This window comes from Pseudorasbora parva, chromosome 17 (genome assembly GCF_024679245.1).
Source record: "Pseudorasbora parva isolate DD20220531a chromosome 17, ASM2467924v1, whole genome shotgun sequence".
In the NCBI taxonomy this organism is placed as follows: Eukaryota; Metazoa; Chordata; class Actinopteri; order Cypriniformes; family Gobionidae; genus Pseudorasbora; species Pseudorasbora parva.
The window spans coordinates 11,048,387-11,075,486 of NC_090188.1; the positions used below are offsets into that span (position 1 = coordinate 11,048,387).

At 37.0% G+C, this 27,100-nt stretch overlaps 1 protein-coding gene across 6 annotated transcripts in view; it reads right to left on the reverse strand.

The window, feature by feature from the left end:
* The window catches only part of marchf8 (membrane-associated ring finger (C3HC4) 8), a 123,541-nt gene extending 96,650 nt beyond the window's left edge, over positions 1-26,891 (reverse strand). For 5 of the 6 annotated variants that reach the window (XM_067422527.1, XM_067422529.1, XM_067422526.1 and 2 more), the window contains exon 1: positions 26,755-26,891. The gene's annotated coding sequence lies outside the window, so the exon portion shown is untranslated. Of the gene's footprint in view, positions 1-23,316; positions 23,527-26,754 lie in introns of those variants that run through there. The other variant, XM_067422524.1, reaches the window with a different exon arrangement.
* Positions 26,892-27,100: the final 209 nt, after the last annotated feature.

Below are 27,100 nucleotides of genomic sequence, written 5' to 3' on the forward strand. Positions count from 1 at the left end.
AAAAGGAACTAGTGGTCAAATTCATAAGTCATTACCCTTTGAGGTTCTCATGAAATCTGATGTCATAATAATAATAATTGCGGTCTTGAAGCCTGTGGAATGATGACTAATGCATGAGGCCAATTCTGGATCTACAGTAAATGAGCGGTACAAAGTGAATGTCTTTTTATGCATGCACTGCACCAGAAACTTCAGCACAGTCGATCAGGGTAGAAAAGTTACTGTATGCATTGTGCAAAGGACAAGCCTGACTACTATCATAACAAATATTGCTTGTAGCTCATAAACTTAAGCATTTATCTTCGGTGTGTATCTTATCCCGAACGATTGTGCTACATCATGCAGCTTGTTGAGCAGAGATGTGATATTCTTGTTCTAAAACAATGTGATTCATGAATTTTGTCTGGGCGAAAAATTCCACACTTAGGGTAGTGGTGTTGTGTACCACTAGTCTGTGACCCGTGGTAGCCTGTGGCAGAATTCGTGTTCCGGTGGGGGCGGGTTCCCCCTAAGTAGAATTTGCATTCCAAATTGAATGAGATTCAGTATGATGTTACACTCTGTGGTGCCTTATTTTACAGTCCCCCCATGTAGTCAACATTTTTATTTCTAAAAACACATTTTTGGTATATGACATATTTAAACGTTCCCCCTGTGAAAAAAATGATTTGTGCCTTAAAATAGCTTGAATGTAACTCCACACCCTCGCTTTATTTACATGCAAATCATTCCCGCCTCCACTCAGCACACCAACTCAGAGATCCATTTGCTCGACTTTACTCAAATTACTGTAGTAAGCGCTGCACAATGATTTCATTCTTTACAACGTAGGGTTATGCCAATAGGCAATGCCATTGTGACAGACAATGGACAGACATTGTGATGCTGAGCCGGCGTCGTTATATGGTTTTCATGGCTAAGCGCTATGCTTGTCACGTAATTCACATCAGCCAAAATAGCTCTGTATGAAAGATGTATCGCTTTTATTTTATTTTTCATTTTTTTAATTCTAAATATTCACAAACTTGCTTAGCATGTCATATTCTGATTCTCAAATACATGACTGTGTTTTGTCATTTAAAAAGACTTATAGATTATCTTGATCTATAATGTGAGCTGGGCGCCGCCACGTTAGGATTTACATCACATGAATTAATCAGTTTCTCACAAAATACATGCAAGTAAGTGGCTGGTGAACTGGAAAGAGGAATGGAGTAAACTTTATAGTTACTTACACTATGTGTATCTGATATGATGAATACAGCACGTCAGCAAATTATGTTTGAATGGATTGCCATTTCTGTTTCCATTGACATCCGTGTGTATTTTAAAATCTATAAAGCTATTTTTTTGAGCTACTTATGAGTATTTAAATGTCTGAAACCTAAAAAACAAATGTGGTTGAAAACACTGATATAGGCGCTTAGCGTGTCTGTCTCTGCTTTAGCGGCAGCCATACCGCGGAAGCACAGTTTTAATCTGGCAGTCATGTCACATCACTGTAAATTCTAAGGGCTCATTCACACAGAATGCGTTTTTGTTAAAAAGTCTTTAAATTAGACTGGGTAAACCCAGCCTGTTCTGCCGGCGATTTGATTTCACCCTGCAAATCAGTCTGGAAACCTATTCATTTCTGCTGCTTCTGTTACACTTTTGCAGGAACCAATCACAGACTGGCTTATCCACCTGGTGTGCTATTGGTGGTTTTAACATAATGATGGATAGAGAAGCGATGGGTCGTTGCCCATTGGTTGCCTGTTGATCACGCCTCTTGTGGTTTGATTGGTTGAAGGACTATCCAATTGCATACAGAGTCATTTGAATAATGCTCGATGATCACGCCTCTTGTGCAGTAGAAAATACAAAGCAGACTCCCCAGACCAATGTTCAATCTCTGCGTTTTCACACCTTAAAGTCTGCACCAAGGTCCGAACCAAAGTTTGTGTTTTGATACATTGTATCCATTTGGTTAGTTTTGGTTTGCTTTCACGTTGCAGTTATGCAAGCGCACTAAAGAACTTTACATGACGCACTGGCGTCCTTTCGTCATCATCTATGTGGGCTGCATCTTAACATTGATTGGTTTGTTAGCGGACGTGCGTCTGACGTCAGTGTGTTGTCAATTCAGAGGGTAACTTTGACAAGAATGAATGAACAGACGCATATCGTTTCCAATACTCTTAATATTATGGCATTACTATCTGCAGCACCAACTATACTCGAGGCAAATTCACCAAATTAACGTCCTTGTTGTGCAAACATTTTCTCGGCACCGACAGAAAAGGAGGAGAAGACTAGGCTACTTTTTAGCCAAACAATGTATTTTGTTTTATAGTTATGTTAAAATATTATAATGTTATTTTTAAATTTCATCTATATTGATTATGAAACATGCAGAGATATGCAATATATGTCAAAGACATCGGGTCAGAATTTTTTTTGACCACTTCGTTTTGTTTTGTAGAAAGCTTATAAATTGTATCTTAATTTTAATAAATGTTTCATCCTTTGCCCGAATTTAATAAATAAGCTTTAATAAATAATATAGCCGACAAACCGTGACGGAGCGATCATTTGCGTTGCACATGAACTGGAGAAGCAGTGTCTCATAAATAAATCAAAACTCAGCATAGGCTACTTGTCTCACAAACATGAGAAGAAATATAGTCAAATATACAGATGCGGTTCTGTTTAAAATGCTGCGTGCTCCATCACTGCATCTGCTGTGAGTTTAACCGATGTATTTTCACTAATCCTGCCACCAGAACTTCCTGTAAATGGTCTGAAAGTCCAAACTATACAGAAAATGCTTTCAAACAAGAAACGAAACAAACCTTTGTTCAGTTTGGTCTGGACCGAGACTACCTCTTTTAGGAGGTTTCACACCTGTAATTTTGGTTCGTACCAAACTGAAATGTCAGAAAATCTGGACCAAACAAGGTAGGTGTGAAAGCACCCTTAAATTGAGCTTGGTCTGGTAATAGCCAGACAAGATTTTAAATTGAGCACAGCATTTTTGAACACCCTGTCATGCTCGAGATGGTGAAAGACAAGGTAGTTTGTGACATAAATTGTCTGTCAATTGTCAATTGTCAACACACTGTCAATTTCAAACCGCATTTTGAGGTTGTCTTTGGGTCACTGGACTTTTAAGGAGAAAATACTCAGCAATAGTGTTGACTTATGAATGTTCACATGGTTTGTCTTAAAGCGTATTTAAAAAACCACCACAAAGACATAACATTAAAAACTTGTTTTTCACCACAAGGGATCTTTACAAACCTAATTACATAAATTACATAACAATTTACAACATAATTACAACGTAATTAATTCAAATATAAACAAATCCAAAATATAAACCCGGCAAACCGGCACCTTCAAGTTGAGGCCAATAAGAGAAATTTCACATAGAAAAATGGTCCATTGTCAGTTTCATAGAGTTGTACTGCAAAGTAATTTTCAAAAAAATTGTGATACAAATTAGCAGATCAGTTATATCATTCCACTGACCTCCATCTCACATTTTATTTCATTTCATTTCATAAAAACTTGTTTAAATGGCCCCTAACACTGAAAGTGCAACCAGAGCCATCTAGAGAACTTAATATCATAGAGATTTGGAGTGGGCCATTAAGCAACCACCTAGCAAAGCTCTAGCAACCTCTTAGCAATTGACTAAAAACCTCTCAGAACCCTTTAGTCCCAAGAGATTTGCACAAACACCACTGAGATTTTGTTCAAAACTAGTTGTCATGGTTAGCATCTAGACATTAAGTATAGGGAAACATGGCTCTCTCTGGCTGCAATGCCTCAAAGAGCATAAAAAATGATGAGAGCAAAACTTTGATAAATAATTAATAAAGGTAAATATATACTCAAATATGGTTTAGCAGCCGGTCTTATATTGTACATATTAAAAACAAATCTGCATTGGATTTGACTAAAGAGGTAAAGCCCACATACAAACTGAAACAGAGTAACAAATAGATCAGAATATTTGCCTCATCTCAAATCAGAAACAATCCAGTCATCAAGCGCAAGCTTAAGCGAGAGGAACAGCAACGGATCCCTACCGGCAGCATGTGATGAAGGGTACCGTATGCTTCACGACATCCAGCATTCACAGGCGGAGGCTCCAAAGCAAAGTGACTATGAAATCAAAATTGACCATTTTTTGTGGAATATTTAAGCATTTATTATAAATTAATTATCTGAGCACATTTTTTTTTTTTAATTCATGTGCCCTCGTAATCAAAATAAGTTCCCCTTTCTCTTGCAACAACATCTCTTTTCTGATGACGCATTTACTGGTGTGAGGATGGGACAATAAATCCAATAAATTCCTGGTGGACAAAATCAAGTCCCACACTACATTTTTTCTTACACAAGAATCCATTTCACTTGGACGTTATAAGACTATCACAACTTTTGTTTCATGCCAACTTTAAGGTGCGGTCACATTGTTATTTCATTGGCGAAGAGTTAATTGTCTATTGTCAATAGTGTAGTGATGTCTAAAGCACAGCTCTCACAGAAATCACTTTCAAAACAAGCAGCAAATACATGTTGCCATTGCTGTCACATGCCTGTCCTGTCTTGTGTGCACTTGTGGGTTTTGTTATGTTGAGCATGTGCTCGTGTCCCTGTCAGTTCCCTCCCCCTTGTTATCTGATTATTGGTTAATTTGCCCCACCTGTTCTCCCTCATTATCTGCCTTGTTTGTTCCCTTTATAATCTCCTTGTGTTTGTCAGTCTGTGTTGGATCCTTGTGTATGTTATGTCTGCGTCTTCCGGTTCCCCGTGATTTCTCTGTTGGTATGTTTTTGAGTTATGTTACAGTTCTGATTATGTGTTTTTCCCCCTCGTGGGTTTTTGTGTTGAGTTTATGTTTTATTTTATAATAAATTATAATTTTCTCACTGCACTTGAGTCCTCGCACCAATTTCCTGTTTCCTCGTGTCCGTGACGTAACAATTGCCAACTTGAAAGCACTGCAATATCTGCTTGGGGAAATATTTCGCCCTCACACAAAATTCCCAATTGTGTCCCATTGAAAAGCCTGCATTTTGCTCATGAAAATTCACAGAATAACATTACATGTGACCACAATTTTTGGGTGAATCAGAAACTGAAAATGATTCAGGACAGGGGTTATGAGGTCAGAGGAATATTTCTTGCTGTATTTTGCCGTTCAAATGACGATTTGTTGATTTTTATTAATAAACCGATAAAAACTGCTTATACAGTAGATGTGTATCAGTAACAATGCCATATTTGGTTGCTTTTTTTATTTTGACTTTTAGAAGAATTATATTTATACAAATTAATTATAGAATAAATTACATTTATAGTCCATTTTTAAAAAGTTTTTATTTCTAAAACATTAAAATCCAATAAGAAAAAATAAGTCCACGCCAGTTATAACATTATTGTTGGAATCACAACAACTTTTTCCAGTTGATGAACTATAAAAACTTTGCCAGCCAATCAGAATCCACTGAACTTTAACTTTAAGCATTTAAAGCAGCAAACAGCAAATCTGAGCATGCAATTATAACAGGGTCATAACCACCACAGACAATGAGGGGGACTAGTAATTAGATCATTAGAAATGGCCAAATTGCCCCCCAAAGTTAGTCAATTAAGTCTGGTTTGCCTCAGGTCTAATGGCGCTCGTCAATGTCAAAATAAGTGAGATGGCCAATCAAATCTAGCAGGCGGGGCTTGCGTTCTTTTTTGTGTATATATATATATATGGATCTCAGGACTAGTAATATATTTGACACAAATTAATGCAACTATTGTTTGAAAATAGTCCCAAAAGGATTATTTCCCAACTAGAATTAGACTTAGAATTTTGTTCACTGTTCTGTTTCTTTAAGCTTTATTAAAAAAAAAAAAAATTGGTCCCTCCCAAAGTTCAAGACATGGTTACGGCCTTGACTTATAATAAATAAATGATCTGAAAATATGGTTATCGTCATATCTTTCTTAGCATGAATAGGCCTTAACTCTACAACAATAATATAGCGGCTTTGTGCTTTGAACTGATCAGGCTGGTAAATTGCCCAGCTTCCAGAAAGGACTATCCATCAAATGAGCAGCTGCCACTGGAAATGATATGAGATCGATACAGCAACGAATCCATCTAAGAGATGGGCCTGAGCCTGTGTGTTTCCCCTCTCTAGAAAATCATTCTGCTGTGGTCTCTAGTGTGTGAGATAACGCCGAGTGCCAAGACTCTAACCCAGATTTATTCATCCATGCAACTGTAAAGGTGACACAGTTAGACGTTCCCTATGGACATTCCTCAAGACTGAAAACAGTTAAACTTCTGCATGTATGATCTGCATTACCATTACAGAAACTGTCTGTTGGGAAATATTGAGAAGACACAAGATACTCTTAATTTAAAGGTAAACTGAAGATACCTATTTGAAATATGTGCTATATTTTTAATTACAATCAGAGGCACAGACACAATGAGGATAATTAAACTGTATTTGAATAGGTTTTGACCGGTATACGGCTACACAGCCCCATACACAGCACTGTAAACTTAATATGTAAACTGTGATTCACTGTACGATGTGGCATCTTTCTATAATGGGCAATATTCAATTTTTCATCAATGTGAGCTACAGTAGCTCTTCTGTGTGTTCGGATCAGGCGGCCTAGCCCTCGCTCCCCACGTCCATCAATGAGCCTTATGCACCCATGACCCTGAGCCACCGATTGTCCTTCCTTGCACCACAACAAATCAGGAACATCCCACAAGACTTGCCCTTTTGGAGATGCTCCAACCCAGTTGTCCAGCTATCAGTATTTGGTCCTTATCAAAGTCACTCAGATCTTTTCACTTGCCCAGTTTTCCTGCTTCCAACACATATAAGAATTGACTATTTACTTGCTGCCTAATATATCCCACCCCTTGACAGAAGCCATTGTAACGGTCTAATCAATGTTTGCACTTCAGTGGTCAGTTTTTGTTTTATTTGGGTCATGTGAAGGTTTCCTTGTAACCTTAATTGTAACCTTCCGGCAGTATCTGTTCTCTAACTGAACTAAATAATTTGTACTATAAAATACCAAAACAACGGTGGGGGCGGTGCTACGGTGGGCAAGTGAACACCACGACTATTGCAGCAAGCAATCTAAATGAATCTACTGCAAAATATAGGAGCTTGTTACTGGGAGGTAACAGACATGTGTGTTTTTTATCACTAGTATAGTGTCCGTTCTCAGAGCACATAACCCCTGTCCACGTGAGGCACGCTGTTTCTCAAGATTCCTGCCTTTATTAGAGAGAAGAATATTCTGTGTTGATTACTGCTGAAGCTTCAAAGCTCAAAAAATGGTATTCGGACCAGAGCCTAATAGTTACTCTGCATCGCTGGGAATTGTTCAAATAAATCTCGCTACCATCTAGCACTTCATAAAACACCTTAATTGCATTTTTTTATGTTCTGTTTCCAGTAGCAGTAGCAGGCGACAACAGGATTTATCTCTGGACAGTTGCACAATCACACACCTTATTATATAGCATCCTGTGGATTTTAACCAAATGGATAACGTCAGGTAGGGTCATATGTGACCGGAGTGATGATATCAGATAATTATTCAAAGCTTAATAAGTGGCTTACTGGCTTAAACCCCATCAGCGTGCTATATTACATGACCTCAAGATCAGAGCGGGACACAAACTCCGCCAGTGCTGGAACATCCTCACAGACTGTTAAGAGATTAGAGCGGGATAAACTGGACTTGATGTGTGCTGATGAAAGCCTGCTGATCCTCACACACTGTGTGCTGCACAGCAGTACTTTTATTCCTTCATTTCACATTCAAGCTCAAGAATAAATTATCATAATTTTTGGGCGTAAACACGTTGTCCTTTTGGGACACTGTAATTTATGGAGCGAAGTGTTACACCATTGACTGCCTCTATCCTCGATGCTGACAGATCTGCTGTAGCTAATGTCATCTGAATAAGATTAAGTCCTTACTATCAAATGTGTATGTTAGCTTCCATATGACTGTCAGTTTGTTATAGATAAATATGCATTCCAGTCATGCATCTGTCATGGAAATATCGACAATGTCAAAATGTCATACAGAAATGAAGCCTTAATTTAACTGTAAAGCTATAATTTTACAGAAAACCACCCTTAAACAACACATCAAAACAAACTGTAATTTGTTGGTTTTCATGTCAACCAGGAGGACCTTTTCTATTGAAGTAGGCAGAGTACAAGATCAGAACATGCTGAAAACTGAACTGGATTTCATGCCGATAGTGAAAGTCTGGCCTTGTGAGACTAAGGAACACATGACCTCAGGGTACACATGCATTTTTGAACACACACACACACACACACACACACACACACACACACACACACACACACACACACACACACACACACACACACACACACACACACACACACACACACACACACACACACACACACACTCTCTTTTCTCTCTGCAGGCTCAAAGAGGAAGAGCCTTCTAAGAAAGTAAACTCCTCTCACACTTTGAAGACAAATCCTGCAAATTTAATGGAGACAGCAGACCTTGACAGATTTTCTGCATTAGTTGTAGTTTCTGTCAAAGCGTCTCTCCATCCACACATCCACACAGACTCAGAGCAGAGCACAGAAGGAAACTGGATGGCAGATGACTTCATGTTTTGCAAGAGATGAAACGTTTTGGAAATTTGGTGAGGAAGGTGAAACTGCAGACTGCATCAAAACATCAAAAAGAGTCCCTAAAAAGCACAGGGGCAGTGAAAAAGTTCAATTTTGTAAAAATAAAATAAAAATTATATGCAGATGGTTTCACTATCTTATTATGTGATTCTGCTGTTTGTAAGTGGAGAAAATTCGAGTGGCAGTCAGGTTTCAGCAATTGCGTTTTCTTCTATCAAAATGTTAATGCCTGGTTACTGTGCAAACGGAGACACTCATTTAGGACATGTTCTTGTTTCCTTTATGAACGCATAAACGCTCAGATGCTAAATTAAAGTGTAATGCGTGAATTTTAATTAGGTCATGCAAAGGTTACCTTGTAACCTTCTGGCAGTATCCAGTCAAGCAACTTTAAACAGTTTATGAGCCATGTTTGCACCATTTGTATGGGTATCTCCAGTGTAAAACCGCCACAAAATATGAGATGTCTGATGTGTGCATCACAGAACTTTCATTAAATACACCACTGTTAACATCTTTGTAGTCAGTATGATGTTTTTGAAGGCTGCATTCATTTGACTACAATAAAAACTATATATTGTGAAATGTGATCATTTAAAATATGTTAATATTTGTTTTCTATTAGAATATGTTTAAAATGTAATTTACTCCTGTGGTGGCAAAGCTGAATTTTCAGCATCATCACTCCAGTCTTCAGTGTCACATTATCCTTCAGAAATCATTTGAATATGCTGTTCAAATAACATTTCTTATCATCATTAATGTTAACTAATATTTTTTGATTCATTTTTTTTTTGGAACGGTGATAAATTTTATTCAGGGTTCTTCAATCATTATAAAGTCCAAAAGACAAAATTATAGTAGTCCTCTCAGGTCTGTTAAAAACATTTTACAATGTTTCAAATATTCCAATGATGGTTAACAGTCATTTTAACAACAGCAGGAGAATAAGATTATCTTTTGTTATAAAAAGAAAGGCAATAATGTTATGTATAATTCTATAAAATTGTCCAATACAAATACCGTTATGGCACTGCTGAATCAATTCACAGGTCCACACTCATTCTGCCTCAAACTGCAGCAGGGACAGCAGGGAGGGCACTGAGCACTGAGCCGAAAGTGCAAAATTCAGGATCATTGATTTTTCATCATACACTGCCTGGAACAAAATATCTTTCCTTGAATTGTTCTGCTCACAGACTTAAGGTTATTGCTAGCCTGGATGCCAGACGAACTTAGCCCCACCCACAATTTTTTTAGGTCGGGCGGTTCGGTCTGGCCTTGCTCCATAGAGGAGTAATTATGTCCGAACAGAAACTGTTCGGACCAATGAAATCATCAAGGGCAGGCTTTAGACGATGACGAACAGATGATAAACAGTAACGTAATCATGCACGTCATCAAAGGGGCTTAGAATATATTTTTTCGAATCCTAAGCGGAGAGCTTGTTTGTATCTGCATCACCTTCACAATTTCTCTCAGAAATGCTGATCATGTTGGGTAGGTACTCTGTGTATTATTAAATTCTTTTATTTTTTTACAACACCGGCAAAGATCGTGTATTCCAGCGCGTACAGACAGGGTTGCCAAGTTTTTACATCAAAACCCGCCAACTACTAGCCCTAAACAATAGCTTCTCGGGGGGTTCTCCGGGGAAAATGGCGTTTGGGGGGTAAAATTTGTTATTTTGGCAAGTTTGCCTGCTAAAATTCGCACTCATGGGTCTATATATCACATAATAGTCGCTTCAACCTGCTGACATAGAAAACAAACCCGCGGAGGGGAAAAACGCAGACTTGGCAACACAGTTCAGTTTAACTATGTTGACATTTGACAATGCGTCACTTCGTTGCTCTGATTGGTTGTTGGTCTATCTAATTGATGTCTTTCCCGGTTCGGTTGAAAAACGCCTCATAATCACAGCCCAATGGAGCAGTTTCAGCATATTCTGACTAGAATTGAGTATGACCACATCAGGCTAGGTTACTGCCACATTTAGAGGAAAATAACATTTGCAGAACAATAACAAAGCATACTTCAGAGCAGACAGTAACGTGGTTAATTACTACCTTAAACCAAGGATGTAGTTAAAACACTAAGGGGTTATTTGCACTTGTATTTACCCATTGAAGCTGTTAGCAAAAAGTCAAATTCTTCTTCAAAAGTACATTCATGATGATAGGAACTTAGTAAGGAAAACCCATTATATTAACTTCTACACTGGTTGGTATACAGACACCCGTTCAATTTCTGACATGCTCCACACGCTTGAGTCTGCTGACAAAAGGACAGATAAAAGAGATGAAGTTCACTTCATGCTTGTTTGCATCCTGAATCATCTCTGAAGAGTATGTTTGTTCGGAGCATTTGACAGCAAATTGTTTTATGAGGCACAGTGTAATGGAAAAGTTAAAAAAGAATTGTGTTGAAACAGGAAGCAGCCAACTCATAATCTGACGCAAAATTACATAATGCAATGATGTTAACCAATCATAACTATGGCCATTTACTGACAATCCTTAGAGTGCCTGTATAAGCAATTAAAAAGGTTCTTGTTTTATTTAAACGTATTCTTCAGTTGGTTTACAATGTATCCAAAGTTTAAACAAGGATCAAGTCTCTCTTCCACCATCATACTCTGCTCTTAATGGTCAGAGGGCCCAGTCTGTGGTTATTGGTCTACTACTTTCAGTGTCTGTCAGAAAAAAAGTGCCATTTACCATATCTGAATTTCAGCTCAGAAACTTCCTAAGAACTTTCAATGATACAAATCACCCTTTGGAAGTGCCTTCAAAGTGAATTTGCTTTTGCAGCTCAGAAAAAATGCATCTTGCCAAAATATCAACAACACAAACCAAACTCTTTCAGGATGCATATCAAAGTAGAAGTTGTTCACAGGCAGCCAAGGAAGACAAATTGTGGCCATTATACAAATATGTTTCAAACCTATGTAGGTTCAAGCAGAAAATAAGGCTGAGATTACTCACAACTCGTTTCAGGCAGTTCAGAACTGGCTCTTTCTTTTGGGAGACAGTAACTTTATTTATTGTGCACGTTCATCTTTAAAACTTTGCAGACCTTTTACATTCACAAGCTATATTACACACTAAATGAAAGGTAATATCCAAAAAAGCATAATAGGGACAGTTTAAAGGAGCCACCCTTTCAAAAATGGAAAATTTCTGAAAGAGGGTCAGGATGACGATCAAAAACAGGTTGTGCAAAAAAACAAAACAAAAAAAAAACATTAACATTAACATTATGAGTGAACCTCAAGGAACATAATAAAACAACAAGATTTGAAACAATAACATGAAAACACTGAGAAGACAGATTTGCTTCTAAAACACCTAAAAATACAAGCAAAGACAATCTGAATCCAACCAGAATCAAAGTCCAGAGCAGTAGGTCTCTCTTTCTCTCTCTCTCTCTCTCTCTCTCTCTCTCTCTCTCTCTCTCTCTCTCTCTCTCTCTCTCTCTCTCTCTCTCTATATATATATATATATATATATATATATATATATATATAATATGACAAATAAAACTGCTTCAAAATGTGAAATACACAACCTTATACACTTACTGCTTGGTTGTGGTGTACATACTAACCAGGCCTGAGCTATCATCATATACACGGAAGTGATGACGACTGAACAGCACTGCAATTCATCATTTCATAAGTGGATTATAATAGTTTTTTCTTTGAGTGGCCCAAAGAGCTGTAGACTCCATATCTATTAAAACTCATTTTCTGTTGCCAAATGCTCTAATGCAGAAATGAAGAGCAAAAAGCACATAAACCGTAATGGAAAGTCTAATTCAACTCATACAAATGATGCCAAAAAAGGAACTAATATGCACCCTTATTTACACATATTGTGCTTGTAAATAATACTCATTTTGTATATTACACTTTGTGACCTATTTATTATATCAGTGACCTTGAAATTTTGCATAAACAAATATTTATTCTTCATTTTATATCATAAGTTCTTCAAAGTCCTACATTTTTACTTCCAGAGGGGAAAAAATCCTGATTTTCAATATGTTCGATCACTATCCATCAAAACACATCAGAAGCCAGACACACTCAAGTTACTTATACTCTTACATTAAAAATAGAAAGGTGGATAGAAGTGTTGTGGAAGAAAAATTATAACACAGTATGAAGGTCTTAATAACAAGATGATCATTTATTTATTCAGTAAGTCTGAATTTAAGGGAAGCAGTGCGGCTCCAAAATCTCTCACACATAATGTCTTACAGACGAAGTACTGCGGCAATGTTCATCTGCTATATGTTTCTCAATGCTCTCAAATCTGCAGCGTCTAATGTCATCTGAATTAGCCACTATGACATTTGTGTGTCATTTTTGTAATCAGCTTTAAATATGTACGAAACCAGATATGACTTTGGTTTGGTTCAAAAGTCATCTCTTTCAATTGTCTGGGGTAGAAAACTTTAAAACAAGGGACCTGAGGTGACATTTTCAACAAATTGACCAAACATTTTGTGGCTTTTAGTCCATATCTATAGTTATTAAGTAACCTATATTTCTTTATATTGTTCACAAAATCAGCACTTAAAAGTGTCATGAACTGGCTTTTTTAATACTGTTGTCTGAGGTCAACTAATGATGTTTGTGTGGTTTTTACATTCAAAAACATCATAGCCAATAATAGGCTATTTTCTACACTGGTTTTGAGGCTCTTTCCAAAACGCTGGGTTTTGATTGGCGTGACGCACTGGAGACTTGGAAGTAAATGCCCACAGCTAGGATTGGATAAGACATTATTTTATTAACATTTTAGATTTTATGTTATTTTATTTGAAAATAACATTGGAACAAAACAAATTAAACAACATTGAGGGGGTAATTTATTTCAATTGATCATTATCTATACTTTAGAGTGGAGGCCAATTCTGAAATTCTGAATTTTGCACACGTTTCAACTTTTCAAATTAATTCCTATAAAAGTTAAGCTTCCAAAGGCATTAACTGAAAACGTGGCAGACTGAACACATGCTGTGAACGACTGCCGCGATCACGGACGCGCTTACCTCAGCTCTCATCACGAGAGCTCATTCAGCTCATTCATCACGGTGAATGTATTCTGACTCCTGTAGTGTTTGTGCAGTCGTGACAATTCCTCAACGGCTAAATCACATTATATTGAACAGACACGTTCAGTTTTTAATTATAGTTTCTGTTCTCTATCTGAACTGATTTTACGAAAATGAACGCGGTAAGAAAGTGATCCAGTCACTGTAGCTGTGTCTCATTTCGTTACATTTCGAAGGCTGCGTCCTCCGGAGGACACGTCCTGTGTAGGATGCAGTATACGGAGTGTCCTCAATCAGAATTAAACGAGACGTCCTTTGTAGGACACACAGGCAGGAAGTATCACGTTGCTATGCCAACACGTTCAGCCTCGTTGCGCTCTCACGCCAGTTTATGAATGAAAATTATTTATAACTTGAAAATTACTATGAAATGTTTTTGTCTTGACAGCAATGTACTGTTCTAAACGTTTAAAAAGCACTAAAGCGTTGTAATCCTGTTTACCACAACTATCTGTTTGAGGTAATAGAACTTAAAAATAAATACAAGCTTGAACTTACATTTTAAACACCACACCTACGCTCGCATGTATATCTGGCAGTGGTGCCGTTTTTTCATATAATATAAAACAAATATTTATAACGGTTGTTAACGGCGACGCAGAGAATTATGGGTTATCTCCAGCCGCGAAGGCTACACCTCATGCACAGTCCGAAATCCTCTGAAAGAAGGACGCATTCGAAGGTCGCATTTGAAGTGTTCTACTCACTTTTTTGAAATGAGAGAGCCTTATGATGTATGCACCCTTCAAATGCGACCTCCGGAGGACGCAGTCTTCTGAAATGAGACACAGCTAGTGATTCAGTAGCTGTGGCTTTGGGAGTGGCCTCGTAGGGCAGCGAAGCATTCTGGGAATTGTTGTCTTTCATCCAATTTTATCTTTCATCCATGAGACAAAAATACATTTTCTGTCTTTTCTGAATCTAGAAAGCACCAAATTCAAAAATAATTTCACATTTCTACTCCATTAATGACCCAGTTTAAATACAGATTCATCTTCCCAGCGCTGAAGTACCCCTTTAATGTTTTTAAAAAACACTTTGAACAGAAACATTTGACACCCGGAGAGCGCTCAAACAAACATGAAAAAGAGTCTATCAGCAGGTACTGAATAAACCCAATACTCTGTACTATGGTACTGCAGAAATGCTGGTACCGTCAGTTCTTTTTTCTTTTCTTTTTTTGTATTAACGGTAGTATCGTTACATTTGACATCCCAATATTTATTATTTTAGTTCATTTTAATTGTATCTGACCTTAGTGAAGAAAAGTACCAATTCATTTAAAAAGAACAAAATTCCACAGTTATTACAAACTTATGAATGGTGGTACTTCTCCTGAAATAAAATACATCGTTTTCTCATAGAATCTCTAGATAGTATTTAAAGAAAAAATAAATGTGCAAGCCCCTTCAATATATTCTGCTCAAACTTTTTTTGCCTAATGTCACCTTGTCAAGGTTGCTTTGCTTTTATTACTCATAAGTGTAGTCTGTAAATTCTGCAGTGATGTCTGAGTAATGTCACTTGTTATTCTGTAATATACCCTTGTTTTACTTTTGCCCTTGCTGGAAAGAGAGCTTGTTAATATTTAACTATGTTCGTGCAAAAAAGAAAAAGAAATGTTAGAGAAATTGCATCCGACTGACCATCTCTGACTATTTTTTTCTTCTTTTAACAAGCACAGCAGCATGCCATTGATCTGAATGAGGCATCTCTGATTAATCCCTTCAGCCTTCTTAAAGAATATGGCTTACATGGTTTTGTTACTGGGATTTTGCAATTGCGTATGTAGCAAATAATGAATAAAATGAAAAGAAAAAGGGATTCCAAAGAAAACATGGTTTCTCCTAGTTAAACCCACCTCTACTTTTGAGTGCTTTTATTTTCCTATCACAACTCTATTGTTGTGTTACTATTTTGTATTTAAATACAACAAAAATAAAGGCAATATGCAATGTTAAGCCACTACTATTGCCATATGACCTCATGATGTTGCATGTGAGTGGCAAGCAAAAATACATTACTGTTCAAAATACTTTTTCCTAAGAAATTATTACGTTTAATGCATGTGAGTGGCGAGCAGAAATACATTACTGTTCAAAATACTTTTCTTTACTTTAAAAACGTTACTTTTTTGAACTATTTTCAAAGGATGCTGAACAAAATGTACATGGTTTCCATAAAAATATTAAGCAGCAATTGTGACGATTACGTTCATTTTCAAGGACTTTTAGTTCACTCATCTCTGTTTCCTTTGTTCCCGATTGTCATTGTTACTATAGTAATTCATCAATTGATTATCTAGTAGTTGTCACCTGTCCGTGTATTTACATTCCTCATTTCCTTCATTGTCTGGTATTGTCTGGTATTGCTGTCTCGCTTGTGTTCACCTCTATTGGATTCCCTGGCTCTCTATAATAAATAACTTTCTACTGGAATTACTTAAGCCCTGTTTCTACCAAAATTACCCGGAACAATTTGTACCAGGAACTTTTTTTTACAGGAACTTTTCTCCCCCCAGACCTGCAACTGTCTGCGTTTCCACCGCGATCTAAAGTTCCGTGACGATTAGGCAAATTAGTCCGATGATGTAGGACTGCGCGCGACTGCTCCTCCAAGTCAGTGACAGACAGTAATCATTTTTGCGCGACACTAGCAACGTTTACAAGCACACTTTTTTGTCATTCCGATTGAAAGATTTAATGGACTAATTACATGAGACGTTATCTAAACCGACCTGGTGTTTACATGTGATGACTTTCAATCGCAATCATTTTGTGACATGCAGTTTGTCTGCCCCATCAAAAATGACAGCGCTGTTTTCTCCAGCAGCTGGAATGTGTTAACTGTAGCCATAGCAACTCTTAACGGCCACCAGAACTAATACAGTATTATATAAGCTATTTATTTGTATTATATAAGCTATTTAAGTGTAATAATCATCTCAGAAACAAAAATCTTCTGTCAAGCGCAGTTAAAGTAAAAACTGCCTGGGGCGATATGCGCTCGCTGTGTCATTATTCCAACATTATCTTCATAACTTACAAAATAAAAAGTTTACCCCTCAGAAAAATGAACTTTCCTCTTTTGTCAACATGAGATCACGTAATGTAAGGACGCACACTTAAAAGTAATCGGTCAGGTCGTTTACATGGTGAAAAATAGACTGATAACGAATAGAATTAATAACAAGTTTGGAAGAGATTCAAGCTGTGCTGCTATTGTTATGTATAGGTTTACTAAAGAGGTAATTAACAATGACAGAAAAGAGCAGCATATTCAGAAAGCTTGTAAAGCTAGATTTAAAATGACAATGTATATTATTATCAGCTATTACGGACATTGAACGTGAGATGGCTGAGACGAACGCGCGCCATCAGACAGAGAGCAAGACTGATATTTACTGAACACAGAACGAACCTCGCAAAAGACTTATAAAAATGCCGGTTGAAATAAAATGCTAAACCAATCAGCATGTTCAGCGCTCAAGTCCCGCCCTCGAAAGTTCCTGAACTTTGAAAAAGTACTAGCTCGCGAGCAGGGCCGTTTGGAGGGGAAAATATTTACCCCGAACTTCATTTAGACCCTGGTTCCTGCGGTCAAAACACACCGAGTACCACCCCAAAGTTCCTGGTTCCTGGGTAAAGTTCCTGCGGTGGAAACGCGGCTTTTGTCTATCATCTCCATCCTCAGACTAAATGTTAGCTACACCAACAGTGATAATAGGAATGTTTTTTGAGCATCAAATCAGCATATTAGAAAGATTCATATTAGAACAATGGTGTCTTAAGAGTACAAGACTGTTATTAAATTCATCAAACTGTGATAACTGTCAAGTGCATTGTGGCATGCAGTACTGAATCCTTTCATGCACACAGAACATTTGCATACTGTGCAAGGTATATTTATTATATACTGAGCAGAAAATATAAAGGTAATATGCTATTCTAAACACAGTCCGTGAAGCTGAGGGAGAAGTGTCATGAGACAGCCCAATGCACCAAAGAGAAGAACAAAGCCTGGAGTGGCAGCATGTGTCCAGATTAGTCAAACAAGGTAAATGTTCACCTATCTCTAAATAGCATACCATTGATTCGTGGCTTGTCTTGGCTATTGAGATCACAACAAGTTTATGATGCTGTATTAAAACCCTACAGCACCTCCATTTGAAGATCATGGCAAGACATTGTAGGAAGTTTTTTGTAACCAAGCAGATCTCAGCAGCCATTGACTACCACAGTGGGAGAAAAATACGATGGTAGTCAATTGCTGCCGAGATCTGGTTACAAACATGGTACATTCTTCCAAATATCTTCCTTTGTGTTCAGCAGAAGAAAGAAATGAATACAGGTTTGGAACAACTTGAGAGTGAGTAAATGATGACAGACTTTTTTTTTTTTCAAACTATCCCTTTGATGTAATAGCATTAACCAGATGTTGTGTTTTCTGAAAAATAATATTTTTTTGGTTTGTTTCCAGGGTGTTGCTATGCAGTTGTTAAGTATTGTTCATGTTGAAACCACAAACAGTGTGGGGTGAGGTGTTTGTTCAAATCACTGATGGCATCACTGTAAAAAAAAAAAAAACGCTGCCTTAAATGTCAAAAAGTGATTGCACTTTAATTAAAACTATATAAAAAAACAAATTAAAAACTAGGAGTTACATTAGATTTACTTAAAAAAGCTGAAAATTGCTTAACTTATTTTAATGAGTAAAAGCAAAACATATGTTGTCATAACTGAATGATCATATTATTTTTTACTGTGAACAATAGGATACTGATGTTTCCTATAGCAAACTCCATTAATTACTTTAGCGAAATTCTATTAGTATTAGTATTAGATTAGATCTTATAATGGACTTTCCAACAATCTTAGAATAAACCGGTAAGTGTCTTGCTAATGCTGGAGCTCTGTCAAGTGTGTAAAGCACATTTGAGCACAAAGGTGGATGTGAATAGACAGTCTTAAAAGCATACACATGCACACACAGACAGTCAAAGGTGGCCTTTTTTACTGGCATTAGAATTTTCCAATGTAGCTGTAATTTAGACAAATGTGTTTTCTGTTTTTGTAATTAAATGGCTTTTTGAGGTCGAACCAATTTTAAAAAATCTAATTACTTTCTACTGCAGCTACAGCAGCTTCTATTTTTTTGTCTGAAACACAACCAGTTCCAAGATATAACACCGTAAGCGGTCCAAAAAAGAATCAACAACTTTATTTTAATCCCTTAATTTTAATAAATAAAAATGCAACTGTTAACAACTGTGTTAACTTAATACACATAGCTGTATCTGTTAAAATTACAGACAGCAGGGATATACATGCTAGCATAAAATTCAACACCTTCTTCCAAAGGAGGAATTGCTCAATTTGATACGCGGATATACAGCTTTTCATGGCAGGTCTGTCCTGCAGCTACACATCTTTATGCTAATCATAAACACTTCATGCTATCAAGGCCCAGGGGCGGAGCTTGCTTTTTCGGTATGCGGGTGCAAATGAGAACGCCTGACTTAGGATGCAAGATCCAGAAAGTGGATACAACCTTTATGAAATTGTTTTTGATTGTTTTTGCTTCCTCTTCAGACATTTGTGGCAAATAGCCAGATATTGTTTGTGTAGCCAGATTTATTGTTATTCTTTAGCTATAGCGATTTTCCAAATAATAAACAACATGTTCCAAACCTTGTCTGTTTGTTGGCAGTGGGTGTGTGACCCATTGACTCTCCACTATAAATCCCATCTGGGTAAGACAGCACAAAATCATATTCTCAACACATTGGATGAATGGCTACCCTTATCTTAATTTTGTCATTTAATTTGAACATCAACATCTTTGAGATTTAGATTTAGTTCTGAGATTAATTCATCGAATTTTGCATCTTTGAAAAGTAGTGACATCTTCACTTGTCATTAAAACCTAAGCCAATTGAGTTCATTCCATTTGAATTCATAGTGTTGCTGTTAATGGCATATCTTCAATTTAAATAAGTGCAATTAAATATGCCAATATTCATATGAGGTAAGAATCAATTTAAATTTCAGATGATATCAGATTTAGTATTTTACATTAATAATGATCATTAATGCTAATTAATGAAAACATTTTAAAGGGATAGTTCACCCAAAAATTTAAATTAGCCCATGATTTACACTATAGACTTAAAAAATGTCCTGGTTCTTCCAAGCTGTATAATGGCAGTGAATGCTGTTTCTGTTTCGAAGTCCATAAAAGTGCATCCATCCATCATAAAAGTGGTCCACACAGCTCTGAGGAGGTAGCTAATAAAGCGATTCGTTTGGGTAAGAAAAATATCCATATTTCAAACTTTATAAACTAAAATAACTAGCTTCCAGCAGACGGCCTATGCTATTCAACTTACGGCAAAAGTCGTCCGTCAGAATAGTTATTTTAGTTTATTCAATTTTAAATATGGATATCTTTTAAGATGGATATAGATGAACTTCAAAACAAAAACAGCTATTCAATGACATTATAAAGCTTGGAAAAGCCAGGACGTTTTTTATAACGCCTAACTCTGACTGTATTCGTCTGAAAGAAGAATGTAATATACACCTAAGTTAATCGAGGATGGCTAAATCATGGGCTAACTTTCATTTTTGTGTGAACTAACCCTTTAATAAGAATTCTATTAAAAATCATTTATGCATTCTTCCTCCATCTTCCCCTACAAATTGCCTCATACTGAAAACTCATACTGTCAAACCTGATTCGAAAGACTGCCGCTCGCCAGCTTCTGTGTTTACTAGAAGCACGCAAGCGTAACGCCGCATTCACACGGGGCGTAGGCGTTAACGCTTCCCATTTACTTTGAATGGGTGACATCATCCGTTGCCGAACTGAATTGTGGGTTCCGTCGCGGCGCTTCACTTGCGTTGCAAGCGGCAGAAGTTGAAGAATTCTCAACTTTTCAAGCGGCAGCGCAGGCGTCATCCAATCAGATCGCCGTATGCAAATATCCTACAGCAGACGCTAGCCAATTGCGTTCATTACTGCTCCGTGAACCATCCAGACCATAGACCGTTAAAAATCCAGACGCAGCTCCTGGACCACTACGTGCTATTCTTCCCGCTGTCAGCGCTTTTTCGGGATTTAATGTACTTAACAGCTTCGTGCACCTGTGCAGTGCGCTGACAACAACTACACGGGCAATCGCACTTGCACATACAACCAAAAAAGGCGCTTTTTTGTGTTGTGTTTTGGTCCAAGCGGCAAGTTAATGTGATTGGCTGTTGTCACTATGACGATCGCGTCAGCACCCAGCTTCAGCCACGCCCTCCGTCAAGCGTTAACGCCTACGCCCCGTGTGAATGCGGCGTAACTCTGCCGTTATTATGTTAAGCCCCGCCCACCGACTCTATACACGATGTGATTGGTCTGACCAGAGTTTGGTTTTTACAGCTCTGAAGTGTATTGAGAGTTGCTAGACGACACTCGCGGCAGATTAGATTTGCTGCCGCTAGGGTGCGTCTAGATTTCTAGGCTATGCATGCACTTCTATAGGATGAGGATTTGTGCTGGAATTGATATGGAAAAAAACAACGCCATCAAGCTGAAGAACCATCCGGAGCTGATATTCATATGGAAATGGGAGTTTTGTTTCTGACACGCACTAAGCAGTAGACTAATCACAACAGACTGGGCCTTCTGACCAATCAGAGAAGAGTAGGCTGGTTAAAAGGAAGGGTTTAGAGAGACTGAATCATTGAACAACCTGTTTTTAAATTCCTTTGAGAATTGTTGTGATGTGTTATGTATATTATTTTAACGCTTGTTTATTTGAGAAAAAGTATTTGACCTTCGATGCATGCAAATCTATTGTAGGAGCACTTTATTATCTTAAAATATAGAATAAGCAAGTTCTAACCCAGGCATGTGCAGCTTCATAAGTCGCATGGGTATATTTGTGGAAATAGCCAACAATACATTGTATGGGTCAAAATGATTGATTTTTCTTTAATGCCAAAAATCCTTAGATCTTCCATGAAGATATTTTGTAAATTTCCTACTGTAAATATATCAAAATGTATAATTATTAGTAGTAATATGCATTGCTAAGAAATTCATTTTGACAACTTTAAAGGTGATTTTCTCTGTTAAATCGTGTCCTATATCCTAAACAACCATACATCAATTGAAAGCTTATTTTTTCAGCTGTAATAGAGGTATAAATCTAATTTCCAAAAAATTGCCCTTATGACTGATTTTGTGGTCCAGCTCCAAGTTCACATACGAAAAGTCTTCACACTCACCACAACCAGAAAACAGGGCACACAGAAAGGCCTACCACAAATACCATGAACACACATAACATTGGACAACATGGTTACAAGTCACAGCCAAAACTTGATACAGTGCACTAAGGTTTCCTTCTCAACAAAATTCAAAGATACAAAAATACAGTGAGTCAACTCCACAATTCCAGAAGCACATCACCCCACAAAAAGTTCTTTAAACCTCATGCAACTTCAAAAGCAAGAAAACAGGATCAGAAAGTGCAAACTTGGAGTATACAGCCATCTATTGTTTTATCTATTGTGATATTTTGTTGTTAAAATAACAGTGACACCTTCAAAGTGATAAGATGTGTAAAAAGTCAGGCTGTTCAACAAGCTGTGACAAGACTAATGTGACAAATACAGTTGTAATTTTTCAAAAATGTCTGCATTTTATTTACTGAAAAAAAAAAAGTAAGAGCTGCACAAATTTTTACTGTAATTTAAAAATCAAAGAGATTCGACCTGGACTAGTTTTATATTTATTTGTAGGCTAAATATTTGAAACAAGTGCTTGTTAAGGATTATATATATATATATATATATATATATATATATATATATATATATATATATATATATATATATATATATATATATACAGGCAACATATACAGTATATACAAAATGTACAGGCCTATAATTATATATATATATATATATATATATATATATATATATATATATATATATATATATATATATATATATATATATATAAAATTATAGGCCTGTATATTTTGGTGATATTTTTATTGAGACAATTTGCATTTTAAATGTTATATTATTTATGTTTGCTGTTTCATTAATTGTTTTGCTATTATAATTATAGTAGCCTATATATAATTAAATATATATAAAAATATAGTACGTTTCATACTATATTTTTTTAGTGTTTTAATTTACCTAAAAAGTCTATACAAAGCAGGATTTAGTTTGACAACATGTCACAACGTGTTCAATTAAGTGAGCTTTGTTAATTGTCAAGACTTTGAGGAAGGCTACATACAGAATGTAGATACAGAAATTGGCTTTCAAAAATAAACATGCTGAGAAATTTTCACTGAAGTGAGTGAAAACTAGCCCGGTTTTACTGCAGCAGCAGCAGCAACAAAAATACAAACACAGTTAATAAAATAGGCAAACATATATAGACAAAATAATGCGCTTACCATGACCATCAACATGTCAACAAAACTGGCAGCTCAAAGCATTCTTCAAATGTGGAAAAACTAGGCGCGAATGAATGTGCCTGGCACCAGTCACGGATCCACCCTACTAATGCCAGCAAAAAGCGAAACAAAATGTTTCGAGTACGCACTTATGTAGCGCTGTAATTCATAGTGCACTGAGCCGATACATCCATACAGACTTACTGCAACTCAAGCGCACTGGGCACACTGGGTAATAGTAGCGGCATCCGATTCAATCTTGAATCGTTCTTCTGAGTCGAATCTTTTTAATCAATCAACTGAATCGGTTCACATAACGGTTTGAACATTTAATTCACGAAGCGGACTAAATCTGTCCGAGGGGTTCTCGAGTGAACCGAAAACCGTTGCTTTGTCCCAAATCACCTACGTAGCTAGTACGACCTAAAAGTATGTAGGTCTACCGTTTAATAAATAACAAAAAAAACAACAACATACTTTTGAGTGTGTAGCAGAAGAGTCAAGCTTTTGGACATAGGCCTGTTTGTCATCTTTAACAGACAGTTCAGTCGCAGTTACATGCTTCTTGTCACAGTTAAAATCATCCACATTCAATTTAATTCAATTTCCTACCGTTTGGAGAGAACAGAAGTAGCACATTGATCTGCCAGTTAATTGTGATCATTCATGCGGAGACTCTCCTCATGAGTTTGCAATTTGAATATAGCATTTAGAAGTTAATAGCCCAAAGTATCATTACAAAAGTCTACCATCATGTTGCAGATGAAATATAATGTGGATAACATTGAATAAACATATTTTCAGGTTAGATGCTGATCTCACTAATAACCCCATGTGATGCCATGTCTTCCCACTTCTGAAGTTGTGATTATAAGAGCTTATTGCATTCAGATTTTGATTGATAGGGTTCGTTGCCAAATTTAAAAAAATATTTTTTTAAATGTGATGTTTTATCTGCTTACCCCCAGAGCATCCAAGATAGGGGTGTTTGTTTCTTCAGTAGAACACAAATTAAGATTTCCAACCATTGCACAGTGCCAGTCATATAATGCATGTGAATGGGGTGTTTTTCAATGAGAGCAACTATGAGAGTATAGCTAACAATTTTAGGTTATAAGAACGTTTCCCTAACGTTCCCATTAAGTTATAAAACGTTTTCTGAATGTTCTAGGAATGTTGAAATGTCCTGTTTGTGGAACGTTGTATTAACGTTCTCATTAGGTTATAAAAACGTTAAATAACATTCTTTTAAGAGTGTGGAGTATGATCAAATATAATATTCCTTTTCTGAAAGTTTTCCCCTTTAAAGTACTTGCTTTTGTTTATTGACATCTTATTCATTCTTTTAAAAAAAAGGTAAAACCACTTTTATAATTGACTTTTATATTTATATTACATTTATATTTAATACATAATTAGTTAACTAGATTTTTCTTCTGGTTGTAAAAGATATATATATTAAAGCTACACTGTGTGATATTTTCCCCCATCTAGCGGTGTAAAGGTATATGGCAATCCAGTGAATATTAGTTTCTGTTCCTCTCAATTCCAATTTCGTTTTAACTCCTACGGTGGTCTATTTAGTCCAAGATTAACATGGCTTCCAGTTCGACCTCGTCCATGAGTGCCATCGAGTGTTAAAACGCGAAAAGCGAAGCTTGAATTTACGGGTATGTCCCTCTTTGGCTAATGTACTTTCAAGATGGAGGGGCAACATGGCGACCAGCATTAGACGTTCTAATAACGTTACTGCAAGAACGTTTTTTGATAACTTTGAGAGAACTTTCAGAGAACGTTAGCCAACGTTCTGAGAACGTTCCCTTTAGCTGGGATAACACATACACATACAAATCCATATTAACTTTGGAATAGCCTACTTATGCTGCTTGTGCTATTGGAAAATAGTTCATTCCTAGGCTACTTCTGAAGTCATGATTACGAGCTTGTTGCATTCAAGTGCTTTGTGGTCGGAATGAACGGGAATCACGAAGACCCGTTCAATACAAGGTTTATTCCTGCTTATTTATTGGGAAAATCGTATTAAAAGTTTATGGCATGCCCATCTCAGGAATTTGGGTATCAAAATGATTTACGAACTTCCCAACATTGGTAAACAGCACATCAGAGGGAGCTCATGCAAGTATAGGTCTCTGCAGGTTAGTAATAGGAGTTAGCACATCGTTGGGCGTGGTCATAAACAGAGGGACGTTTTCAACTGTTACCTGATTTGCCCACGTCACAGTGTGGGTGGGGTTTGTGGTTGGGGTGAAAAGGATCAATTTCATTGCCTGATTTATAAACAAACACCCATCAGTTTGAAAACACCCAGAAATTTAGAAACGCCCACTCTTTGTCCGTGCAATTGGAAAAGCTTGTATTTACGAAAATTCAGATAGCACGTAAAGGAAGCATTATTTCTTCATACTACGTTTTGGGATGCACTTAGAATACTATCTAGGATGCAGCCTATGTGAATTGGTAGGCTATGTCACATCAGGCTAGTAATCAAAGGAAACATACTGGAAGTGTTTTATTATCTAGCATAACATAACCTGAGTGATTTCACCTCAGTGATTTAAGTGAACTGTCATTATATTGTCACATATGAATGCAAATTATATGTTAATTAATAAAGCCGTTTGTAACGAACAGAACTGATCTGACTAGAACACATGCAATCACAATCGGGATTGGGGGGAAAATCCACTAGCAATAAACAGCAATTGGTGAAGCAGACTAAATGGTTTCACGATGACGAAATTACGTCATATAAAAAAAAGAATCATTTAACTGACTCCAGAAGAGCCGTTCAAAAGAACCGAATTTTTTTTAAATTGAGTCCTACAATCATTAATACGAGGTATGCATCCTCCAACAGACCAAATGCAATCAAAGCGCCAGTTTCTATATCTGTCTTCTCTTTTGTTCCCTGTCAATAGTTCAGTCGTACAATAACAGTTTCGCTGATGGCGCGACAATGAAGGATGACAACTGCAGACCACCAGTTATTGTTCTTAGCTCATTTTCAGGACAGTTTCATTTCTACGTAGTGCAACATGCTCGCTAAAACAAATAATTTTGCATGTTCTTGGTCTGCACATCATTAACACTCTCACCTATAATAGAGCTGCTCGGCACTGTTTCTGCAAGCACTGGGACAACGAAGATGTCTCGAGCTGCAGTCATACGCTGTTTACACAATACAGCAAGTCTTTATGAATGCCTTCTGCAGTGCTGAACGAAAAGTCACGAGATTGATATATCTAAGAAACATATATACATTTAAGATACATTTCCTAACTTGATATACAAATGCCCGATAAATACCAATTCTTTCTCGGCGTATTAAAGGACGACCGTGCGTGGTGTTTCAGTGACAGCGGTGCAGTATTTACCCTCTAATGCAGGTTTACGTGGTTCGCTCAAATATTTACTTACCTCGTCTTTCCCCGACTGTATAAAGCGATGTTTTTGTTTTTATTGCATAGTCCCCATCTTATAGCGTGCGTCACGTCCACCGACTTCCGCGTTCGGGGTGGAAAATCGGTCTGAGAAAAGAAAAAAAAACATCGGAGAGGGCATGCGCGTGCTGTCATGTACTCCAGCGCTAATGTCTCGAGTGTTCAAATAAATTATGTACACAGCTGATCCGGTGGTGTGGGTTCATTAAATACCTTTATATTAATATTCAGAAATGTTGAGAACTTTTCCTATGGGCTAGAATGTGATGATGACCCCTTTGTTTTTCTCCTCTCGTTGTCTGCGGTTCATGTCACCAAAGTGA